This window comes from Spermophilus citellus (genome assembly GCF_964194105.1).
Source record: "Spermophilus citellus genome assembly, chromosome: 8".
Classification (NCBI taxonomy): Eukaryota; Metazoa; Chordata; class Mammalia; order Rodentia; family Sciuridae; genus Spermophilus; species Spermophilus citellus.
In genome coordinates, this window is record NC_138189.1 from 61234075 (window position 1) to 61259013 (window position 24939).

General features: G+C 36.8%; 1 protein-coding gene across 4 annotated transcripts in view; it reads left to right on the top strand.

Moving 5' to 3' along the window:
* The window catches only part of SEPTIN11 (septin 11), a 182661-nt gene that overhangs the window by 125035 nt on the left and 32687 nt on the right, over nucleotides 1-24939 (top strand). The window lies entirely within an intron of this gene.

Genomic DNA, 24939 nt, shown 5'->3' on the forward strand with positions numbered 1-24939 from the left:
GCGTGTGGTGGCCGGAGAGTACGCTGCGCATGCGCTCCTGGGAAGAAAGAAGCGCTGAGCGCTCGCCTGGGGGCAGGGTTGTCTGGTCTGCTCTTCTGCCAACCTATAGCCACCTGGTTTTTTCCAATCTAGCTTATCTCCAACACAGAAGGATTTATACATAAGGGGCTGGGGATCTGTTGAGTAAAAATCTTGAATTCTTGTTGACTTCGCAAAAAACGTCTTCTTTATCGTTGGCGTGTAAAAGAATTTGTAGTTTGTTTTCCTCCCCTGCTGCCACATCCTGTGGGTGAAGGGGGTTTATGAAGAGCTTTAGAAATCAGAAAATGGGGTTGTGGGGGGGTACATCATCGGTGCTTAAGGCTTCATTTAAAGCACTAAATTGTACTGCTAATGGCTAGGAGCCTGCTTGGTAGTGTGCCAAGAGAATTCTATCCATTTAACCAACATGTCTGAATTTTTCAGGGTTATTAGTAGGTTCTTAAGGAGTGGATGACGTAAATGTGTCTTACTCCAAATGATAATTTTTGCCTATCTTTTAGTTGTTTTAATTATTAAAAGACTGTATAGTCTTAACAGAATTCTTTGGAAGAGAGAAGAAAACCTTAAACTCAACCATTTATAAATATAACCTCATTGGGGTTTTCCATGTTTGTCTTCCGTATGCCTGTTATAACAATTAAAAAAAAAAAGGTCATACAGCATTGAGTTTATTCAGCAGACGAGCAATGTTGAAGTAACCAAGAAAGAAATAGCTTCTGTCTTCCAGGAGTTTACAGTCCAAGCAGAGGTAGCCGTTGAGCTAATTATCAATACCTAAAATTACCCAATGCATTCATTTGTTTATTTGTGCCTTCCCCTCCCTAGAATATAAGATCACAGATAGCAGGAATCTTGTATGGTTTCTTTTATCAGGTACATGTAAAAGACTCAATATTTGATTACTGAGTGAATAAACAATTACCAGTATCAAAAAGTATTAAAGTGGAAAACTGCAGGCTGCTATGGAAACAGTTACCACTAGCCTAGTTTGGAGTATCAGAGGTTTCTCTGGTGAAGTGACATTTAAAAGGAGATTTGAAACCACCACCGGGCAAAAAAGTGGGCAAAGAATGAGATGGGTGGAGGAAGTAACATGTGCCAAGGTTCTAAAGCTGACACTGTGAAAAGTCCCGGGAAACTAGTGTGGCAGGCCCTCAGAGAATTGAGGGGCAGAGCCCAGGCCATATAGGAAGGCAGGGGACAGATCCATAAGATAGTATGGATTGAGAAACCCCATGGGAATCCTTGGAAGGATTTCACCTAGGTTATCTTGTGTCTTGCTTTTTCCCTTCATGTAGCCTTTTTCCGTATTAAGTGTTCTTCATTTTACATAGCCAACATTTAAGCATAAAAGTAGTATAATTCCATTGTTGGGCCAAAAAATATTGCATATTTTCACTTTTGTAAGAATAATAGGTGCTAGAAGTGTATCTCAATGATAGTGTGCTTTCCTAGTATGTGCAAGGGTTTGGATTCAATCCCCTGGGGACGGGGGGATCTATTCCTAGGTGTATGTACACTCAAAAAAAAAAAAAATGAATATATCTATCCACTCAAGAAATACTCAAATGTTCACAGAGCATTACTCATAGTCGGCAAAAAGCAAAACACTCAAATGTCTTTCTTCATAGTTTGAATATGGTTTGTCCTCATGCTGATGCTATGTCCCCTAGGTGTGTTGTGAGATGTGAAGTCTTAAAGAGGGATTCATGTCTTTAATCACTGGACAGGTCAGATCTCATGAGAATGGATTAATTCTTGAAAGAATAAGTTGTTGAAAGATGAGTTCATTTTCCTTGGTTCCCTTGCTTGATCTTTCTTGCCATGTGATCTCTTCTACCCTTCCACATGTACCCACTTCCCCTTCCACCACCCTCTTTAGAAGCCAAGCAAATGCCAGCACCTTACTCTTGGACTCCCAGAACTTCAAGCCCAAAGAAACCAATCACTCTCTCTCTCTCTCTCATCCATAAACCACCCTGTCTCAGTTATTTACTATAACAGAAAACTAAGACACCTATCAACTGATGAACCTATAAGTCAAATGTAGTAAATCTGTACAATAGAATATTACTTAACCTTAAAAAGAAAGTTCTCCTATGTGCTATGGATGATCTTTGAAACCAGCTACAGGAAAGAAGCCAATCACAAAAGGTCACATATTATATGCTTCTCTTTGTATGAATTTCCAGAATACGCAAACCTATAAGGACAGAAAGTGGTTGCTTAGGCTGGCGACAGACAAGGATTTAGGGGATGATAGCTAATGGATATTGGGTTGGTTTTTGAGGTGAAGAAAATGTGTTGAAATTGATTGTGGTGATGTTTGCTCTAAATATATTAAAAACCATTGAATTGTACACTTTAAATTGATGAATTAGGAATTATGTAAAATATATTTGTAAAATTATGTAAATATATATAAATATATTTTGTAAATTATGTAAAATATATATCAGTAAAGCTATTACTGAAAAAATGAAGAAAAAAATTTCCCTTAACATCTTTTTCTCATAATCTCTTCTAGGTTATTCCTGGGTCCTATGGTATCTGCATTTCTATGGCTTTTAATGAATATGAATTTACAAAATTGTTTGTCATAAGAATTGAACCAATTAAAATGTAACCAGGATTATTTTAGAGCAACCACTTCATTATATATTTATTCTTTTTGTAGTTCAGGTTAATTAAAACCATCTTGCTGTCTGTAAGATTGCCAATGACAATTTAATTCACAATACTATAAATATAATTACAAGTAGTTAATAGATAGGTAAGGAGCTAGTTCTAATTGTCTAAAAAAAATGGACATTCTTTTTCTTCACTACTCATTTATAAAATTTTAACCCAATAGTTTTTTTTTTATAAATAACTATAATTTTCTTATAATGAATTATAGTTGTAAAAATGCAAAGTTATGATATCCCCTGAGAAAATAAAGCATATAAGAAGACATTAATATATATATTGATAAGGAATTTATATTTTTAGGGATGTTTCCCTTTTATCCTAAATTCTAAAATTAACTAAAAAATAAATATTAAAAATTCTCTCTCTCTCTCCTCTCTCATTCTCTCTTAAAAAAAATGCAAAATAAAATAAAATTAGATTTCCATTCTACATGGCATTTGAGAATCATAATAACCTAACACATACAGATGACAATCTACCAGGCATCATACCAAGCACTTTTATCATAAGCTCTCATTTTTTTTTAATCCCCACAGTACTTTTCTATAGTAGTATTTTTATTGTCCCCGTGTTTGAGAAGATCAAGAGGTAAAGTAAATCCCCAAGGTTGGCCACACAGCTTAGAAAGGCATAGCCAGGATTCAAACCCTGTTTGACTGACTCCCGGGCGTGGTATGCTATTAACCACTACTCTTTTCTGGCTTGGCCTGTAGATATTTTTGGCTAGCATTAAATTTTAGAATGAAAATACTCAACCTATGGTTATTTTTGGCTTGTCTTTAATCCTAGAACAAATTAAAAAAAAAAAAACAATTCAGTGAGCAGTTGTTATTTGTGTTACTAAAGAGCTGATTTTTTTTTGGAGGAGTTATTAAAATTCTTAGACTTGCTTTATTTCATGACTGAAATAGCAAATCTTAAAATAAAAGCATGCCTTGCTTCAAATGCAGAGTAGTAAAGTAAGGAAGCACCTGAGAAATTGTGCTGTTTTAATAAAGGGTCTGTCCTGAAATGCAAAATAGTGAAAAGTCTACGGGTTTCAGAAGTCTAGGACTGGGGAAGAGAACCAAATGGTTCAACACAAAGTGGTTTGTAATCCTTAATTTTTCAAGAAATACAATTAGAAGTGTACTACTTACAATGTTATGAGTAAAGAAGGCAAGACTATTTAATTTTTGCCTAATTAATATTTAGGCAGAAATTTCCAGTTTGTTTTCCTGAATGAACCTTTTGGGTAATATTTCCACCAGACAATTTATGAAGTACTATCTTGTAGGAAAAATATCAAAGCCTACAGAACAAGGGAAATGGTTTACTATCTTTATAATCACTTATCTTTAGCATCTGCCTACATTTAAAGATTCTGTTAATAGCTTCCAAAATATTTGTTTTCGTTCATTTCTACAGAGATGGAAACTTCCCAAACGAATTTCCCAACTTCCCAAACCTCTCTTGATTATGTCATCAAGAGAGCAGGGAACCCCCATTCACCAAATAATGTAAGACCTCCTAATTAACATGAAGAAGGACTCAAAAGCATGTCAAAAATCAACCTGCTTTTTATATTTCAGACAACTTTGGATGTAAAATGACTTTCAGTTACTTACTTTAAAAGACTTCACCAGAAGGGACCATTGGTTTCCTGCTTTATCAAGAGGAGCCAGGAAATCAAATAACAACCACCTATTTGTATTGGTATCTCAAAAGTCTTCAGTAGAAATATTTTATTTATGTATTTTGGTTGGGAGAAAAATACATCACTAAAATAATGTATTTTACTCTTTTAAAGACTTTATGGAATTTTGAACCACTACATTTAATAAATTTAGTAAAAATTATTTTTGTATATTTTATAAAAGCAAACTACCAAGACCTTTTCTTTCCCATTATGCATTTATGGGGGAGAGATGTGGAGAAGGGTTTAAATCTTCCAAAGTTTAATTTTGGTCTCATAACAACATAGTTTACTGTACCCCTCCTTTTATTTAAATTGAGAATCAAATTATCCACAGGCAAGGTTTCCAAGGCTCATTCTAAAAAAACAAAACACACACCTAAGCTACTTTTATTTAGCAAATATTTATATCCAAATTGCATACTAGGTCAGGTACTGTAAGGGATTCTAAGGTGACCAAAATATGGCTTTGCTTGTAAGAAACAATCATCCTTTAATTCAGCAACATTTACTAGCTACTCAGCTTCTCTATAACTTGACCTCATTTTCCTCACCTGTAAAATGGTAGTAGTAATAATGTATGCCCTAAAGTTTTATGTGGACTAACCGGGATAATATTTTCAAAAGGCTTGGAACAATGTATGACACATGGGAAACGTTAATTTTTAGCTTAACTGTTACAAGAGGTCTTTGTTTGCCATGTTTGAGTCTGATTTTTTTTTCCACTTAGTACAGTTAACATGGCTCACTCTTAAGCAACTCACAGCCTTGGAAGGGAGACAAATACATGAGCATTGTTAATATGACTTAAGTATTGTAGTAGTGATAGTATGAAATGCTATGGAGCAACAGAAAAGAGAAAATCTATGTGTTAGTAAAGACTCTCATAAATTTGGGTTGACTGCAATATTAGTTATTTACTGTGTAATCAATTCCTCAAAACTTAGTTGTAGCCCGATGCAGTGGTGCACACCTGTAATCCCAGTGGCTCTGGAGGCTGAGACAGGAGAATTGCCAGTTCAAAGCCAGCCTCAGCAAAGGTGAGGTGCTAAGCAACTGAATGAGACCTTGTCTCTAAATAAAATACAAAATAGGGCTGGGGATGTGGCACAGTGGTAAAGTGCCCTGAGTCCAATCCGCAGTACCAAACAAACAAACAAAAAAACTTAGTTGTATAAATGAACAAATATTTATTATCTCAGTTTTTGAAGCTCAAGAACTGGTTGGTGAGTATCGTAGTTGGGTGGTTCTGGCTCAGAGTCTTTCATGAGGTTATAATGAAATTGTTGGCTGGGCCAAAGTCATGAGGCAGCTGGAAAATCTGCTTCAAAATTTATTGGCTATTGGCTGGAGACTTCAGTTCCTCACCACTGGGCCTTTCCCTAGGATGCCCAAGACCAGACAACTGATTCCTCTGTTACATAGCTGTAACCGAGGGTGAACATAGCTGTAGGGACACAGAGACAGAGATGGAAGCTATAGTCATTTTATAACTCTACCTGGGAAGTTATGAATTATCACTGACATATTCTATTCATCTGAAGCAACCCAGTCTATATTGAAGGGGAAAGGAATTAAACTTGAGGGGAAGAATATTAAAGAATTTATGGATATATTTTAAAAACCACAGTGGGTATGGAAGGAAAATGAGGTCTGTGTCTAATTATAGAGGGTGGCCATAAGATAAAAAATAGAGATTTAAGATTTCTTAGCATGTAATTGAGCATAGATAGAGAATCAAGGGTATTATTATTATTCACATTTTAAAGATGAAATGGAGACTTAGGGAGATAAAGTAACTTTTCCAACGTATACAGTAAATGGGAAATCTAAGTCCTGAACCTATATTTCTGATTATAGAATTGCTGATCTTATCACTAACTATACTAGGATTCTCCCCCAAAATTGAACCAATGTGTGTCTGTGTCTGTCTGTGTCTGTCTGTGTGTATGTATAAGGAAGTAGGGAGTTGTTGTTGATTTTTAAGGAATTGGTTTACATAATTATAGAGTCTTGGTAAGTCCAAAATCTATAGTGTAGGCTGCAAACTGGTGACCCAGGAAGAATTGCAGTTTGAACCCACTGACAGTCTTGCCAGAAGAATTCTTTCTTGCTCAGGGAAAGTCAGTCTGTTCTGTTAGTCTTTAACTGATTAAATGGTACATCCATATGAAGGGTAATCTTGAAGGGTAATCTGCTTTACTCAAAGTACACTAATTTTAATGTTGATCCCATTTAAAGACAAACCTTCACAGAAACATCCAGATAATAGTTGACCAAATATCTGGCATTATGACCCAGTCAAGTCAATACATACTATTAACTATCATACTACCCTATATAACAGTGATGATTTGGAGTTCAGATTATAGAGGGCCTTGAATGCTAAGCTGTTTGTTGAGTTTAAGTTTTGTTTTTCTTTTTGTTTTAATGCAGTGCTGGGGATTGAACCCAGTGCCTTGTGCATGTTGGGCAAGTGGTCTACCACTGAGCTACAACCCAGCCCCTATTTTTGTTGGATTTATACAAAATTAACCAGTCACTCTTGCTAAGAGACATGATCTAGAACATTTAATATTGGTGGGAAATAGGAGAGTCCCATAGAATATTCTTAATTCTTTTAGGGAACGTATCTTAGAATATTTCTCTGGTGTGCTTTATCTGTTAAAGAGATTTGTCATTAGAAAACAGGATTTTCTATTAATATATTTTTGTCTTTTCAATACTAAAAACATGTGGACTAAAGGAAAAGTGATTAGCTTTTTTCATAAATTTATTTATTTCAAAATATATGAATATTTAACAATTTCATTTCAAAATATTGTTCACTATTATTTATTCTCTCCTGTTTAGACCTTTTTCTCTTAAGCATTTATTTCTCTTTGATATCTTATTTCAAGGCTTTCTTTTAGCCATGCTTCCTACCAGAGGGAAATGTGAAATTAGGAAGGAAGAGAGAAAGTAGGTAGAAACTTAAAGAGCCCAGTTTATAAACAACTGGGTTGATGATTCAGAAGGTATAAATGTTGTTCAAGCTATGATTTTTTTCAGAATATGCATTAAATAAAAGCTGTTGAACTGTGTTGCTTTGTGTGTAACAGAGCAAGAAACCTTAGTATTTTTCTTGGAGACTCAGAATTTGTTTTGGGCCATTCCAGTCTGGGTCCCCAGATAATTGGGGAAGCTAGAGAGTATTGTTAGGCTACCCAAAAGTGATCGGGAGTTTAAGCCAGTGGGTAGACCCTGATAGGAAAGAGCTGAAAATAAAATCTAGAAAACCAGTATAGCAAATGGTACAATATGCTGGGAACCAGTATAACAAACTGGAAAGGAAAAATACTGGATTGCAGAAAAATGGGACCTGAGACCACCTGGTAAAGCATAAAACGAGGGTTGGGAGCTGGTTCTGTGGATATTATAGACCATATTCAACTTTCCCTCTAGAGAGCAGTGTACAGTTTGTGAATTTCAAACTACTAGATGATTTGGGGAGTCTATTACATGAGGGGATTTTGTGGGTAGGTGAAGACATCAAAGCCATTCAAGGGAGACACAAGTTTCCTAAAAAAGGACAATTTAATTCCTCAGTGCTACTGTCTGTCCCCACCCCCACCCCCATTGCCATATTGATAATCCTACAAATTCAAGTGTGATTTCCATCTTTAGCACAGTTGGAAAAGGCTTCATAACGAGCATAAAGGGAAAAATAAAAGTTTTATCAAAACCATTTTTTTTAATTTCCAGACATAATAACACAAATATTATGTCATTGATATAGAGGAGATTTTGATACTTTATCTTTCTCTAATAAGATTATTCCTCAACCATCTTGGAAAAAAGTCTTTCCTATTATTTTACTCTGTCAGAATATGTGAGGTATTTTATAAATTCTGTAAGTAATTCATTCCAAAGGAATATTTTCCTTTTAATTGTGTTAAGAAAGATATTCCTAACCTGTTATTCATCTAAACTGTATGATAACAGAATTTAAGAATCAAAGGTATAACCATACCAAATAACTATTTGGAATAATCAATGTTAACAGCTAATTTTTACTTAAATCTTATTTATATTAATAACCACTTGCGTTTTAAGGGGAAAAAATAGATATATTCCAAAATTTACTTCTGTAAAAGATAATTTTCATTCCAGAATCTAAAATGCCTTCTGAACACCTGAGGATAAGTTTCGGTAAGGAAAGAAATATGGTGAGAGGAATCGATTTTTATGGGGCAGTGACTCTAATATTCTATGGGATCTTCCACTCTTCCCCAAATGCCAGATATTCTCTATGTGCCCTTCAGAGAAGGGGCACTGATCCATTTTTATAGGTCCACTGAAACTTGGCCTCCTGACTGCTACCAGAAATATACAATGTACATATAAGTAGGTGATGAATATTTAAAAACTGATTTGAATGCCAAGTCACTTTTTTTTCACTAAGAGAATCATTGAATAGAACTTGGAACAGACTTCCTTTGACAGCTACACCCACGTACATTATGATATGTGCACCACATCTCTTGCTATGGATGGTTTTAGTTAAGGTCAAAGAAACTGGATCTTGACTGTCTTAGTGCAAAAAAGACTATGTTAGTAATAGTATTGTTTTTATATTTCTGCATAGTATATTAGCCTTTAAACTCAATTACTGTCTTGGTGCCTAAAAGTGAGCAAAGGCAGGAATTAATTCCGAGTTCTCATTAGTCACTCACTGAATTAAAATTGAATTTATAAAAATGATAATGTCACATAGCACATGTTGACTTTTTGCTGAACATTAAACAAAGGAACAAGATAAAATGTAATTTCCTAAGCTGACAAATCCAATATCCTTTATCATAATATTAAAATTATCCCTAATGTTAGGAGTTTAATTAGAGTAAAGGCCAACATTAGAAAAGATTTTTCAGATTTTGGTTTTTTTTTTTTTTTTTTTTTTTGAGTACAGGGTCTTCTGTGAGTCAACTAATTTGTGACTCAGCTAATCTTCTGTGAGTCAAAAAAAAATTTTTTTTTAATTGTAGTCGGACACAATACCTTTATTTTTATGTGGTGCTGAGGATCAAACCAGTGCCTCACACGTGCTAGGCAAGCACTCTACCACTGAGCCACAACCTCAGCCCCTGTATTTTTTTGTTGTTGTTCTTTTTAGATCTACATGACCGTAGAGTATATTTTGACATATTATACATACATGGAGTATTCTTGTAGTTGTATATGATGTAGAGTTACATTGGTCACATATTCATATATGAACATAGGAAAGTTATATCTGATTCATTCTCCTGTTTTTCCTATTCCCATTCCTCCTCCCTTCCTTTGATTCCCCTTTGTCTAATCTAATGACCTTCTAGTCTTCCCTCCCCCACCATTGTGTGTTAGTATCCGCATATTGGAGAGAACATTCGGCCTTTGGTTTTTTGGGATTGGCTTATTTCACTTAGCACAATTGTCTCCAATTCCATCCATTTACTAGCAAATGCATAATTTCATTCTTCTTTATGGCTGAGTAATATTACATTGTGTATATATACCACATTTTCTTTATCCATTCATCTGTTGAAGGGCACCTAGGTTGGTTTCATAGCTTAGCTATTGTGAATTGAGCTGCTATAAGCACTGATGTGGCTTTGTCCTTTGGGTATATACTGGGGAGTGGGATAGTTGGGTGAAATGGTGGTTCCATTGCAAGTTTTCTAAGGAATTGCCATACTGCTTTCCAGATTGGTTGCTCCAATTTGCAGTACCACCAGCAATGAATGATTGAACCTTTTCCCCCACATCCTCACCAACATTTATTGTTACTGGTATTCTTGATGATTGCAGAAAATATCATCCAGTCAGGGCAATCAGTTAATATCCCCTTTGTCCACAGTAACTTGAGGGAATGCATCTCAGGGAGTTTTCACAACATCAGGAGTTTCTGGCACTGAGTCCTACTTGCATAGATGCTAGCACTCAACCTTTAGTCCTCCCAGCACTAAATGTCCCACTTTCTGTGGCAGATCTTAGAAGAGTTGACTCTATCTTTTTGATAGCCATTAGAAGAATTCCAGCTCATTGCTGTATGCTTGAAAACAGACTAACTGTGGGTTTTTTATGCTCTCTTTAGATTTGTCCTGATTTTGGCATGACCTTGGAGGTCACTACCTCTTAGTTTGTACCTATCACTAATCAGGGTTCCTATTGACCTTGAGGGCAACATCTGTGTGTTGTGCTATGTAAAGGGGAAGAGTAATGAACTGGTATCCCCTCTGCCAGTGTTACAATCCTTTCAATTAACTTCTAAACACAGTTGCCTTTGTTTCTATATTTATAGAGCTCAATATTAAATCCTTTGTTAATATTTTTCCTTATGTTTCTTAGCTGTTAGGCTATCATTGACTTCAGTGGTACTAATTAACCCCTGTAAATGTCTGGACAGTTAACTCAAAGTGGGTTCCTTACCCACTTCAGGTTACCCCAAAGAAATCAGGGGGCAGCCCTGTCCCTCCCCTGTACCCTCTTAACAGAGACTACTATGAATTCCAAAGCATATTCTCTTTCTCTGTCTCTGCCTGCTAGAGCCTCTCCTAGCCTGCTACAGTTTGCTGTACTTTCTAGATTGTGTAGGTAAACATGTCCCATGTAGATGTAGCTTTTATTTTTTTATTTTTGGGGTGCTGGAGATTGAACTCAAGGGTACTCCATTACTGGGCCATATCCCCAGCCCTATTTTGTATGTTATTTAGATACAGTGTCTCACTGAGTTGCTTAGTGCCTCACTTTTGCTGAGGCACTGGCTTTGAACTCATGATCTTCCTGCCTCAGCCTCCCAAGCCACTCGGATTACAGACATGTGCCACTGCACCTGGTATAGCTTTTATTTTTTAAGAGGTAAATTCACTTTATGTAAACAAATTAGAAACACAAAATTCCATCAAACAAATAAAACATTTCATCATTTAATGTGATTAGTTAAGAAAAAGGTAAGGACAAAGCATTGTATGCAAAGATTATGCTTGAAATCAGTATCATTTCATTTTCTAATTTTACTTATCAGAGACTTTTACTTTTTAGAGTAAATTAGATTTTTATGATCTGCTATGTGCTTATTTCCCACCCCCCCCCAAGCCTGTCTTTTGAGTAGGAACTACTGAGAAACTGCGGGGAGGAGATATTTCCTGAGATAAAGTATCCTTGTGGGAGCAACATCAGTTTGTGTTCTACTTGCCAATAAGTTGATGAAATTTTGCCTTTTCAGTAGAATCCTCATGTCTTTGACTTCCAAGATGAGGCTCTTATCAACTTTTTAAAAGTTAAGTTTAGGTAGCTTTCAACTACTTTTTTTTAAGATCCAAAGTGCAAAAATTCTCTAGGGCATTTCTTCATTTAAACACAGCATGGGACAGTGTGTGGTTCAGACTCATGCTAATATCAGTCAATTCTACAAGCCACATTTGCTGGTGAAAGCTGAACTTGTTTGAACCTAACTGATTCATTAAAGAAATATTCAAATATTTGTTGAGCATCAGCTGTGTACAAAGTCTTGGGCTGATTTAAAGTATCAAGCTGACCGTGAAACCAGGAGATAATGCTGTAAACACTAATATGCCTGTTGGTAAATATATATGATCACACATTTAAGGGAAAATTGTGAACACAACATATATTGTGCAACGACATTAGAAATTTCTATATTCATCTAGAATGAAATCACACATGAAGTCATTCTTAACTCGGAGGACATTGGTTTTTTTTTTTGTCTTCCAATGTTGGCTTCGATTTGTGCTTAATATTCTCCAGAATTCAACCAGTCCAGATGGAAAGGAAGCAAATGCTCCAGGTCCAATCTACCATTATCCAATGATCTGCTATGAAACATTTCTGATACAAGTAGAATCAAATACTTCCTACTGCTTTTCTAGTAGCTTTGCTATTGACTGAATGTGCACGTCTCTCAAATTCATATGTTGAAGCCTAATCCCCAAGGCAATAGGGGATTAGGAAGTGGGATCTCAGGGAGTAATTATGACAAGAGGGCAGACCCCTCATGAATGATATTAGTGACTAGAAGGAGATGATCTCTTGGTCATGTGAGAATATAGCAAGAAGACTGCTAACTATAAGCCAAGAAGAAACTCCATCAGACATGTGATTTTGTATGTCCTTGGTCTTAGATTTCCCAGCCTCCTACATTGTGAGAAATGAATGTTTGTTGTTCAAGCTACCCAGTCTATGGTAATTTTGTTACAGCAGTCTGAACTTAGTACTATTAACTAGGATTTCAGCCTTTATGTTTTATTATTTGCATATTAGCAATCAGTGTGTTAAGGTCATTAATTCACTTTAGGCTTAGCATTTCTAGAGACTCAAATGATTTCTTCCCTAAGGGAAACATCAAAACACCATCATCACCAAGAAACTCTGTCTTGGCAACTATTTTGTGTGCTTATCCTTATTTCCCCTTTCATTGAATCTACTTAAAATTGTACCTTTTCTCACAAGTTCCCACTTTCCAAAGACTTCTTAAGCACTTTTCCTTTATTCTAAGATCCTGTTGAGGTCTAGTGTATCTCACCTTCTAGGTCTTTATATCTGTTTCCTAAAGTGGTTTGAATTGCATAGTGTGTGTACATACATATATATTCTAAAAATGGAATTTAGACAAATTTTATCATCTAACTGGCTTTCATTAATGATTCATGACCAGCACAGCATCTCATGAGAAAAGAAAGGTGCTCCCCCAAGCTGAGCAGATAAGGTGGTTTTCCTGGGTAGAAAAAGGCTTAAGAAAGCAGAAAAGGGAACAGAAAGCAGATTGGTTAGTACCATTTCTTTCCTAATAGGGTTAAAACAGAGGGGACTTCCTTATTATGCTGGCTCAGGTAAATTTGACCCCTTTTGATTGGTTACTGTGAACCCATGTTTTTTTTTTTAAACATTTGAAAGTTCAGTTTGATTAGGTGGGCTCCTAAAGTAAATGACTTCATTCTGGTTTGGTCTTGTCGATTGGGGCCAACTGTAGGAGCTCAATACAAAACAGTGAACTCATAAGTTTTATTTAATAATTATGCACACATAAATTTTGTAAAAGTATAAACTTTGGCTAATTTGTGAGTTAAGAATGTTTTTCTTGAGGGAATTAATTATCTGATCACATTAATATTATTAAAATGCACAAAGTTTAAAACATACAAATATGAAGAAATGACCTACTTATTCATTTACAATAGGAAAAAAACAGTTGATGGAGTTTATTAAGTTGTTGAGCTAATTTGATAGCCAAAGTTATAGCAGTCAAGCAGAAATTCTGTGAAATTCTTTTTTACATATTAAAACTCTCCTGAGTAGGGGTTTTTATAGCTTCAGGAAAATACTAAGTAAATTTAGGGGACTTCCAGAGATAGCAAAGTGAAGTGGGGAAAACCAAAGACTTAACATTTTTCTGATAATTGGAGCCCGAATTCTTGTGACATAGGCTGCACAATTTCTATTCCATAGACTGTTTCCTTCTGAGTGTCCAGGTTTTCCTGTACCTTGAAATTTAAGGGCAGAGTTTTCACTTCAGGGTTGTGAATAAGAAATTAGATTCTAAGTGGTAGGAGAGGTGTAAGTTAGCCAAGGGTACAGAGTGCTCTGGAACTGAGATTTCTTGGGACATAAATCATGTTTATTTTAGACATAAAACTTTCTAGCTCCAAGTGAAAAAAGAAAATATTTCTTACTTATAAAGTATATCAGTCTTTGCCAGAATGTTAGAAAACAACCCAGTCATACAAACCCTAAAGCTCTGAGGCATGTTTGCAAAGTTTCCCTTCTTTAACTGCTAAAGATGCCTGCCTGGCTCCATGCCAAGCCCAGGTTCTCAGTTCTGGTATTGAGTGTAAGGGAAAAAGCCCATCTACAGCACTGGCTGAATTCTCTAGTGAATCTGTCCACCTGCTCCAGGTAAGTCAGTTTGTCCCAAGGGAACCCTTGGGACACAAAAAGCATATTGTGTGCTGTGAATGCAGCCCTGTTACAGGACTGCCTGAGGATCTGTCATTAGACAAAACCATAGCATTCTGCTTCCTGGAAAGGTTCCTGCAAAAATTTCAAAGCTGTAACATGATTTACAACCTTATTAATTTCAGTTGCAGACTTGAGCACATACAGATGGTCTATTTAAACTCCTAATAAATTTATGCTATACCAGGTGGGGTTGTATTCATTTGTGCAGTTACATTTTACCATAGTATTGTAAAGTTAAATTCTAGGATTTCAAAATAATTTCAACTGTGGTGGCAATTCTTGCAGAGACTCTTTTGAAAAGTACCTATACATTTGCCACTACTGCTTTAAAATATGGTTTCCAGTGGAGTTTGAGGCCCTGAATCTAGAATAATCCGACTTGTCTTCTGAGGTATAGAAAATGAAGCATGAGGCAGCTTTCATACAGAGCAGGGTTTCTTGGCCTCGGCACTCCTGCTTGAGGCTGAATAATTCTTTGCTGAAGAGGTTGTCTTGTGCATTGAAGAGTCTCTTCTAGGCCTGAAGCTTACTATATTGCAGTTGCCTGGGCAGTGGTCAGCAGCCATTTTATTGTTTCCTCCCTCAACAGGTGAGCTGATTGCTGCCCCAGTTCCTCAAATGGACTGGCCCCATCCCATTTTCCCTTTTGAACTCTAATAATTTCCAACTTCTGAACCTGGAGCTCTGAGCAAGCCTGGAGCTTCAATCCACTCACCTCATAACATTTCTACTTTCTATTCTACTCTGTAAGTACCCTATATCCTAATGAATTTATTTTGTGTTATTTGTTTCCTCTCTGATGTCTCTTCCCAATTCAGTAAATGACAATTAATTTCATTCTTCCAGTTGCTCAGATCAGGAAACTTCGCCTCACCTTTTTGTTTTGTTTGTTTGTTTGTGGGGGGGGCAGTTGTAGATGGACAGCATGCCTTTATTTTATTTGTTTATTTTTATGTGGTGCTAAGGATCAAACCCAGTGTCTCACACATGCTAGGCAAGAGCTCTGCCCCTGAGCCACAGCCTCAGCCCATTGGCATCAACTTTGACTCCTTTTTCTTACATCCTGTGTCATTCAACATCCTGGTGATGTAGAGATAGCACACTATAGGGGGTATCTGAGAAAACTTCAATGAATAATTAGGAAGAAAAAATACCCCATTTTTGATCTCCTGCCATCATATCTCCTAGTTTTGTTTGTTGTCTGAACCCAACCAAAGGAGAACAGGAGAATTGTACTCTGTGGAGTCAGACTTTCAGGTCACAGAAAAAAAATTATTTTCAAATATATTTGAAGGGACAATCAGAGAACTCCCAGTGCATCCTCCTTAGCAAATCTGTTGGCTCTACCTTGAAATAGATCCAGAGTATAACTATCAGTTACTACCTGTTTCAGTACCTGGTTAATTGCATCATCCTCCCATCTCCACCCATTTATCCAGCTTTTTTTTTTTTATAAAGTTCCTTGCACATTTTAGGCATTCGATAAAAATTAATTCTTAAGATAAAAAATTTCAATCAAATCATTACCTAAAGAACATAAGATGATTCGGGTTTTTATGGTGTAATCTCATTTTGTTTGTAATTATTTGTACATATAAAAAAGGCTGAAGTAACTTTAAAAATGTTAGAAATGATTATGGGTGATTTAAATTTTCTTATAATGCTTCTGAAATTTGCTATAATAACTATATAGGATTCTTATAATCACATAAAAATATATACCTTTATTTAAAGGGACTGACTAGTGTCAACCAGATCTAATTTATCTTGACAATTCTCTCCCATTTCTTGGCTTCTTATCCCTTTTCTCAATGGAATGCTTTCCATTCTTCTTGAGCACTTGCATGGGATGCATCCTGTAGCCCTGTGTACTTTGCTCTGTCTTAGGAATCTGACCTATTCAAATTGCAACAACCTGACTCCCTTACCTCCTAGTTTCTGCATGTGTTCAGCTAATGACTGAAGCTGAAATCTAGAGGGCAAGAGGAGAGTGAGGTCAGATTATTTATTCCCCTTGCTCCTTCTCTCGTTTCTATGGCTGTTTCTATTTCTAATGGTCACAGCTCCTGGCTTCTCCAAACAGCTTTCTCTAGGTCCCAGTAATTGCCCACTCCTCTTGCTCCTTCAGGCCTAGGAACAAGAGTAATTACCTAGTATTGCTAACCCTGAGGTAACATACAATCTCTTCCTCTTTTTTATGCTTGCTCACAATTTCATACAAACTCTGTTCAAATTCCAGTGTACAATATCTGTTCTGCCACAATACAAACAAGGACAGCATTTGACTCCATCTTCTTCCATTTATTCTTAGGAAAATGACTTTGCCTCATTATCTTTTTACTGAGAAGGTTGCAAGGTTGCAGCCTTGTATTAGCTTTCATGGTTTTTATTCAAACAGCCATTCATCACTGTATAGCAGTAGTCTAGATAGTGGCCTGCTATCATCTCTGATCTTGACCTCACAGAGCACATGACACAGCTTGTCCATGGCAGGGCTCTACCCTACTCTCCTTTTACCTTTAAGAAGGTCTTTCCCTTGTTGGCTCTTCTCCCTTTTTTCATTCCCTAACTCTCATGTTCCCAAAATCCCAAACCTTAGTTTGACTCTCTTGATACATTTTTTAAAAGAAGCCTTATCAATTTATTACCTTTATTTATTACTTTTAGTCAGGTAATTTCAAATATATGCTAGCTGTTCTAATAGTTTAAACTCCAAACCTTTATTTAGCCCATCAGTTGCAGATTTCTAGTTATCTTCTCAAATCCAACATCTTCTCATCTTTCCCTTCATCTCCAGTGAGATTTACTCCCATTGACTATGTTTTTTTCCAGTGACTTGGTCTTTAGAAGTTTAAAATGTTGAAGAAATTTTTTAATGCATGTATTTTCTGATCTCACATGTCCAGTCACTTACTGAATTCCATAGTTTTTGTCGTAAACTCTTTAGAACAGCAAGGATGGAAAAAGCACTCTCTAATCAATGTAATAAATGTCTTCTTTTTAAAACTATTTTAGGCTAAGATTATGTCAATGCTCACTTAATTTGTCTTTAAATTTCAAACCCCACTCCCAGTCCTATGCAAGAATTAATATTTCTAGAATATTGTTATCATTCAGTTTTAAGATGTAGCTCCAATTAATAACAATTACAATATCAAAAACTAATATTCTATGAATACTTGCTATGTGCTGCCTACCATAGTAAGTTCTCTTACATGGATTAATTATGTCAAGCAGAAGAACCTTACTAATAAACAATTCTACAGTTGGAAGAATTTTAGAATATTTAGAAAATTCACTGGATCACCCAGTACTGGTGGTGTTGGGATGGGATGCAAGCTTCACTTCAGTACAGAAGTTATGATCTTACTCTTTTATCTCTGCTACATAAATTCCTCAACATGAATTCCAAAGTGCTCCACAAACTGCTTCCATCCTTCTGATCCAATCTTAGCTTTCTTTTCTCGCTCATAATTATTATGAATCGGTTTCCTAATGCACCATAAACACACCATGTTCATTTTTTTATACTTTTAATTTTTTTCTTCCATCATCAGATCAAATTCTCTTCTTAAGTTAAGGTCTAGTTCCAGACCACAATTTGTCTTTAAATTCTTTAAAATCCACACAGTATGCGTGGATCTTTTATGTCTCAAGGTCTTTAAGACCATTTACTGTCTCTGTCATTCACTTTCACATTCTATCACAAAGTATTTTGATTTTTTTTTTCATACAGGGTCTTGTGTAGGCCAGGCAAATACTCTACCACTTAGCCTCATCCTTGGACCTTCTTATCTTGAGACAAGGAAGATCTTGCTACATTGCCCTGATTGGCCTCAAACTTGCCTCAGTCTCCAGACAATTTCAGATTATAGGTGTGTGCCACTGAGTCCAGTAGTACTTTGAATTTTTATTTAATTGTTATGCGTACAATTGCTATGTATTCATCCCAGAATAAAATACTGAAAAGTAGTCAGACATTGTGTAAAGCTGAGAATACAGAAATAGGTAAGATTTGGTCTTTGAACTTAGAATTTAATTCAAAGGGGAAACAAGTATGTAAACTAATCTGCTACAAAATACTCTGACAGTTGTCAATATTGCAAGGTTGTATGCATGGTGGTTTAGCACATGAGTTTTGGAGTAGCCCAGGTCTAAGTACATTTTCCAGCTCCTTAATAACTAATAATCTCAGAACTCTCTAAGCCTCTGTTCCCTCACTTGCAAAATGAAGATACTAATAGTGTCTATTTATTAAGATTCTTAATAAAATTAGATGATTTTAGTCAATGATTGATGTCACTTTCTGGCACAAGATATTCCAGCTTCGTTGTATACTTCCTGCCCCTGCCTAGGAATCAGCCATTTCTCTAGAGAACCTTGTTCCTTTTAGTGGAGAATAGTAGTAATGTTTAGAAACCCACATTTGGACCCTAGTGGCCTCATTGCTACTGGGGTGATATTGATTTCATACCCACCGAAGGGACACAGATACATATGTTTGTTTGTAGTTATTATCTATATATTTATTGAAAGTTGTTGAGTTCATGCTAATATCTCCAATGCTCAGTCAATACCTCATTATGTTTTCTTCCTTTCTATAATTGTAATTTGTTTCTCTGGCAGTAAGAAACCTGGTTTCCTCTATATTCAATGTATGTGCTTATTTGAACAATGTCCTTGTACATAACCAGCTCTCCTAACTGTTACCACCTCCTCACCCTGCAGATGCCTTCCTCTCCTGCTCTGGGCAACCCACTCCCTGAATACACACACAAATTCTCTCCTCCTTCTGTTGGAGGTTCTTACATCTGTGCTGAATGGATTCCCCACAGGATCGCCCTTTTCACTCCACTCAGGCTCTGCCACCATGTGTGGGATGCCATGGTTCTCCTCTACCTGTTGTGATGGGCAAAAGGTACAACTTTTGCAGTTGAGGGGGAGAAATAAAGAATGTCCACACTTCTGCCCTTTTCAATGCTTTATTCACTCAAATTACTCAATACATTTTTCTTAATCACTCTATTTCATTTTCTTAATCTCATTTTCTTAATCAAGAAAATGACAATCCTTAATGCTAGATACTGCAATAGACATAATCAATCCACAGCAAACAATTCTAGATTAATTCTAAGCACTGCAACACACTTAATCATGACAGGCTCATGACAGACATTCCCTCTGCATGCTAAGCTCAAGTGTCAGATCAAAAGTCTTAAGCCTTAGGCTCTAAGTCCAGCAGATGCACTTTTACTCAGACTGTGGTGATCAGATCAGGAACCAAGGCAGGTTTCTCCTGGGGTGGAGCTGATGGCAGGTGGAGGAAGGGTCATAGAGAAAGGTGGCGGGTTTCACCAGGGTCAAGATGTGGCTCTAGAGTTCAAGAGAGTGAGAAAGATGCAGAGGGTGAGGCAAACGATGAGAAAAATTGGGATGTCAGTCCAGGTCCTCATCAGCATGAGGGCATCAGCTGGCTTGAGAAACTGATGTGACTCCATTTTTGAGAAACCAGCCTCTACCTCAGAGCAGGGCCAGTCCAAAGGGAGGGGGAATGACCCTTGTCCTTGGAAAACAAGTTCCTAGGCACTAAGCTATTCTGCTGAGTCATTTGTCTGTACCAGACATCCTTGACTCAGCAAATGCAAGTTCTTGAAAAGACAAAAAAAAAAAAAAAAATGCTTGAGGCCTAATTCAGACCATAGCAACAACTACTCAGAGTGAGATGGGGAAAATATCTGAAATGCCAGGTGACCCTCCCAGTAGTTTTGGTGATTAGGCAACCCTGCACTTTAGCATATACACTCTTGCAACCCCTCAGGCCTAAACCAATGTATCCACCACTTGAACTAACCAATCACCCTTACCCAACTTGTTCCCACCAGTGAATGTGCTAATCAATGTTAAGAGTTGTTGTTTGATTTTCCTGTGGTATGAAATGATTTGTTGTGTGATGTTGTGATGTGTGATGCATAGAGTATCCCTCCCCAAACTATAAATCCTCACTGAACTAAGGGTTGGGACTCACTCCTCAGGGACCTCTGCATCAGAAAGGGTTGTGAGTCCAGGCTCGAGCTTGCAATAAAGACTCTTGTGTGATTGCATCTGATTCGGCTCCTGGAGGTCTATTGGGACTCCAGCGAATCTGGCATTTCAGGCTGAATGTCTGTTCATTTGCTCCATCATTTATACTAAGTTTTGGGGCTTCTGACCACCCTTTCATTTCCTATCAGCTGCCGTGGGGTTTCTCAGTGACATCATTTGCCCTAGGATTAAAGCATCTAGTCTGGTGGTCCCCACCCAGATTTTCTTGCCTTTTCCCCTAATAGGGCAAGGAAACATGCCAGAGACTTCACTCTGAGTTGGGGGAAATGACTTGTTTGTGCCTGAGGGCCATATTGGAGGGTTCCTTGGGCGTGCCTGGTGAGACTGCAGGTTTCAAACTGGAGTTTTAAAATGGAGTTGCTTAGGCTCAGGCCTAAGGCCATCATTACACTACCTGTCTCCGGATGAAAGTACATGGCACACAAATGATGAAGGCGAGATCCGCAAGCTCTTGGGGGGGTGGGGATTGGTGGTAGTGGGGGTGTCAATTGGTCAAATATCTGATGTGGCTCGTTTTCAGGGTTAAAATGGCTGCTGGCCACCAAGAGGTTCTGGGCTTCATATGCAGCCTTAGCAGAATCAGGCCATGGGAAGAATTAGATACTTTTGGCTGGCCCTTTTGGTGGGCAGGGGCAGGCCAGGTCATGGAAGGAGTTTTGGTGGATGGAATCTTTAGGGCGGGGAGGACAGGTATCCTTCACCCAGGGCTGCCCATCTTGCTGAGTCCCAATCTAGTAGATTTTGGTTTCAATTGCTGGGGAAGTGAAGAATTGAGCAGAAGTAAGCAAGGGGAGGAAAGAGGGAAGAGAAGGAAAAGAACATTTTTATTTCTCTAAAGAAATGCATTATCAACCATTTTCCCTTTTTGTACTTGAGTCATATATCTCTAATTCATATTTTTCCTGTGGTAGATTCCCAGAAATGGAATTACTGGATCTAATGTTAAGTCACTTATCTTAATTTTTACTCCTTCCAGCAGTAGAATACAGTGTTTATTTTACCCTAGAATTTTTATTAATTTTGTAGATGAAAATACTATATTATTTTCTACTCCCTTGATTGATAGTAATGTTGAACATTTTTCTATTTGTCAAGTCATTTTTAGTTTCTACATTATAACTTATCTATTTCTTTGCCCATTTACATTTTTGAATGCTAGTACCATTAACATATCAACCTAAGGAAAATACTAATAGTCATAATTATTTATTTATTTATTTGGTACTGGGGATTGAACCCAGGGGTGCTTTACTACTAAGCTACATCCACATGGTCTTGCTAGACTTCTGAGGCCAGCCTCAAACTTGTTATCCTCTTGCCTCAGCCTCTCAAGTCACTGGGATTACAAGTCACTGGATTTAATTTTTATGTGGTGCTGTGCCTGGCCCCAGTAATACTTAATATACTATATAAGAAAGATTAAATTTTTTTACCATTACTAGTTTCCTCTTTCCATCATTTACATTTCTACTTGCCTTTTTCTGTTGACAATATCCTCTCAGATAAATGCAAACCAAGGGTGAAATTCCTCTAAGAAAATATAAAATTAGGAAAATAAATGGTCTATTATAAAGCAATCCATATATATGGTGCACTTTAGAAAAACACACAAATTAGTTATTTGTAGATCATTATTATCTTTTTTCCTTTCCATTAGCTTGATAGATTTGTGTAATTGTCTCATTTTTTTTTTACAGTTAAAAGAATTTGAGGCCATGGTAGTAATTTAGAATACTAGTGAAGTGAATTTGTCATCATTATTTACTCTCTTTTATCTCTAATATATTTTCCTCATCTTATAGTCTACTTTAATATAGCAGTCAGTTGCCATTTGCCATGGTGCACGCCTGTAATCCCAATAGCTCAGAAGCCGAGGCAGGGGGATCATTAGTTCAAAGCCAGCCCCAGCAACAGTGAATTGCTAAGCAACTCAGGGAGACCCTGTCTCTAAATAAAATACCAAATAGGGCTGGGGATGTGGCTAAGTGATTGAATGCCCCTGAATTCAACCCCTGGTACTCCTCACCCCCTAAAATATATAGCAGTCAGTATATAACATTCTTCAATCTTTCATTTTCAACCTTTTAGTATCTTTATGCTTTATCCATAAGATTCAGGATCCCAGGGTATAAACAGGGAATGCAATTCAAAATGTTAATGGAAGAGAGTTTAATGAAGGAATTCTTTAGAAAGGTGTGGAGTGGACAGTATTAGGGAACCAAAGAAAGATGATGAAATGCTCTAGCCACTGATCACCAAGAAAGGTATTTATGCCCCTAGCTCTAAAAGGTCAAAGAGGAGAACATTATTCCTGGAATCCAGCAAAAGCTGTTTCTTGGGAAAGTAGTGCCTGTCAGGAGCTGTTGTCCTAACCAGAGATAGCAGAAATACTCTGGCACAGCTGGGAGGGAAACTGGGGGAACTAACATACCTACCTTTCTCTCTCCCATCCTATGATCTCCTGCCACCATCTACTATTGGCCAAACCCTACTAGCAGTTAAAGAATAAGGGAACTGAGGTATTCAGAGAACTGAGTGGGGACACAGAGCCAGACAGAGAAGTGGGGAGAGGAGCCAACATGGCAGCAGCTTGGGCTGGATTTCTTTTCCTATCATGACTGCTTTTTGCTTATTTGAGCCATTTTTCCCATTCTATTTTTTCTATTGCTGTTATTTTAGAAATTTATCATGTACTGTCTTTAACTCCCCATCAAACAATGGAAGGATCATTGGAGCACTTTTATTATTCCTCTCTTTACTTATATGTAAAAATTATTGTTGGGTATTTTTAACCCAATCATATATTATTTATTGTTCTGTATAGCCTATATTTATTTAGATTCACCTGCTTTCCTTGATTAACATTCATTCTTGCATCTTAGACTTTCCATCTCAAATCATTCTCTCTCTTTCAATCTTTTGGAATGTCCGCTATGGAGATCTATTGGTGATAAACTCTTCATACAATTTCTTATTTTTGAAACTGTCTTTATCTCACCCTCGACATTGAATAACAGGTGTATAATTTTAGGTTGACATCTTCACATATATTATTTCATAGCCTCACGGCGTTCATATATTTGTTGAGATGTCTGCTGTCAACCTCATTGTCACTCCTTTGAAGGATAGATTTATAAATATTTTCCACATTTTTGGTGTTGCAGTTTCACCATGATATGTCTAGATGTCAATTTCTTTAAATATGTATCCTTCTTGGGATTTATGGATAATTCTAGGACTTGTTGACTGCAATCTTTCATTGGTTCATAAGAATTATCATATTCCTTCAAATATTACCTCTCCTTCATTTGTTCCCTTTCCTCTCCTTTTTGGAACACTGAATAAAATTTTCCCTCTATTCTTCATGTTTAATATATATATTATATATTAGTTGTAGTTGGACACAATACCTTTATTTTATTTATTTTAATTTTTATGTGGTGCTGAGGATTGAACCCAGTGCCCTGCATATGCCAGGCAAACGATCTACCACTGAGCCACAATCCTAGCCCCCATCCTTCATGTTTTTAACCTCCCTTTCATATCTTCTATCACATTCACTCTGTATGCTGCATTCTATATAATTTACTCAGATCTATCTTCTAGTTTATGGTCTTTTTCTTTAGTTCTGGCTATTCTGCTATTTACCTTGTCCACAGAGTTTGAAATTTCAATCCATATTTTTTTTTCATTTTTAGAAATTCTAGCAGGTTCTTTTTCAATCTAGTCATTTTTAGAGTCTTTCCTTTTTTTTTTTTTTTTTTTTTGGTGGATTGAACCAGGGCATTAAGCTCCACACCCAGTGCCAAATTCTTGTTTTTAAACCTTTCTTTTATTCCTTTACATTGTGAACTGAATATTTGTTTCCTTTCAAATTTACGTGTTAACCCCTTAACCCCTAGGTAATGGGCATTAGAAGATAGGGCCTTGGGAAGTGATTAGGTAAAAGAGTAGAGACCTCTTGGGCACCAGAGAGCTCTTTCACTTTCTTTTCAATATGTGAGGATATAGGAAGTCCTCAGTCTGCAACCCAGAGGAAGGTCCATAACAGAAGATGACCATGTAATACAGGCATATTAATCTTACTGTATTTTCTGGGTTTAATAATTACATCATTTGAAACTTGGAGACCTAATTTTTCTCTTGATTGTTTTTGTTATCTCTGCATTATGAATTTTATGTATTTTGTGATTCTTGAGATACTATTCTTTTGAACTTATCTGGGGGGGAAAGCTTTGAAGCCTGAGTTGAAAATGGGTTCTTCCAGAAAGAATTTGTATGTTTCTGGGTAGCATATTGTATGTTCTAAACATAGCAACAACAATATGTCTCATCCCACATACTCTTCTTATGATGTTTCTTTGACACTTCTCCCATTGAGAAGTGGAATCTATGCCCCTGTTCTTTGAATCTGGGAGGGCTTATGATCAGGG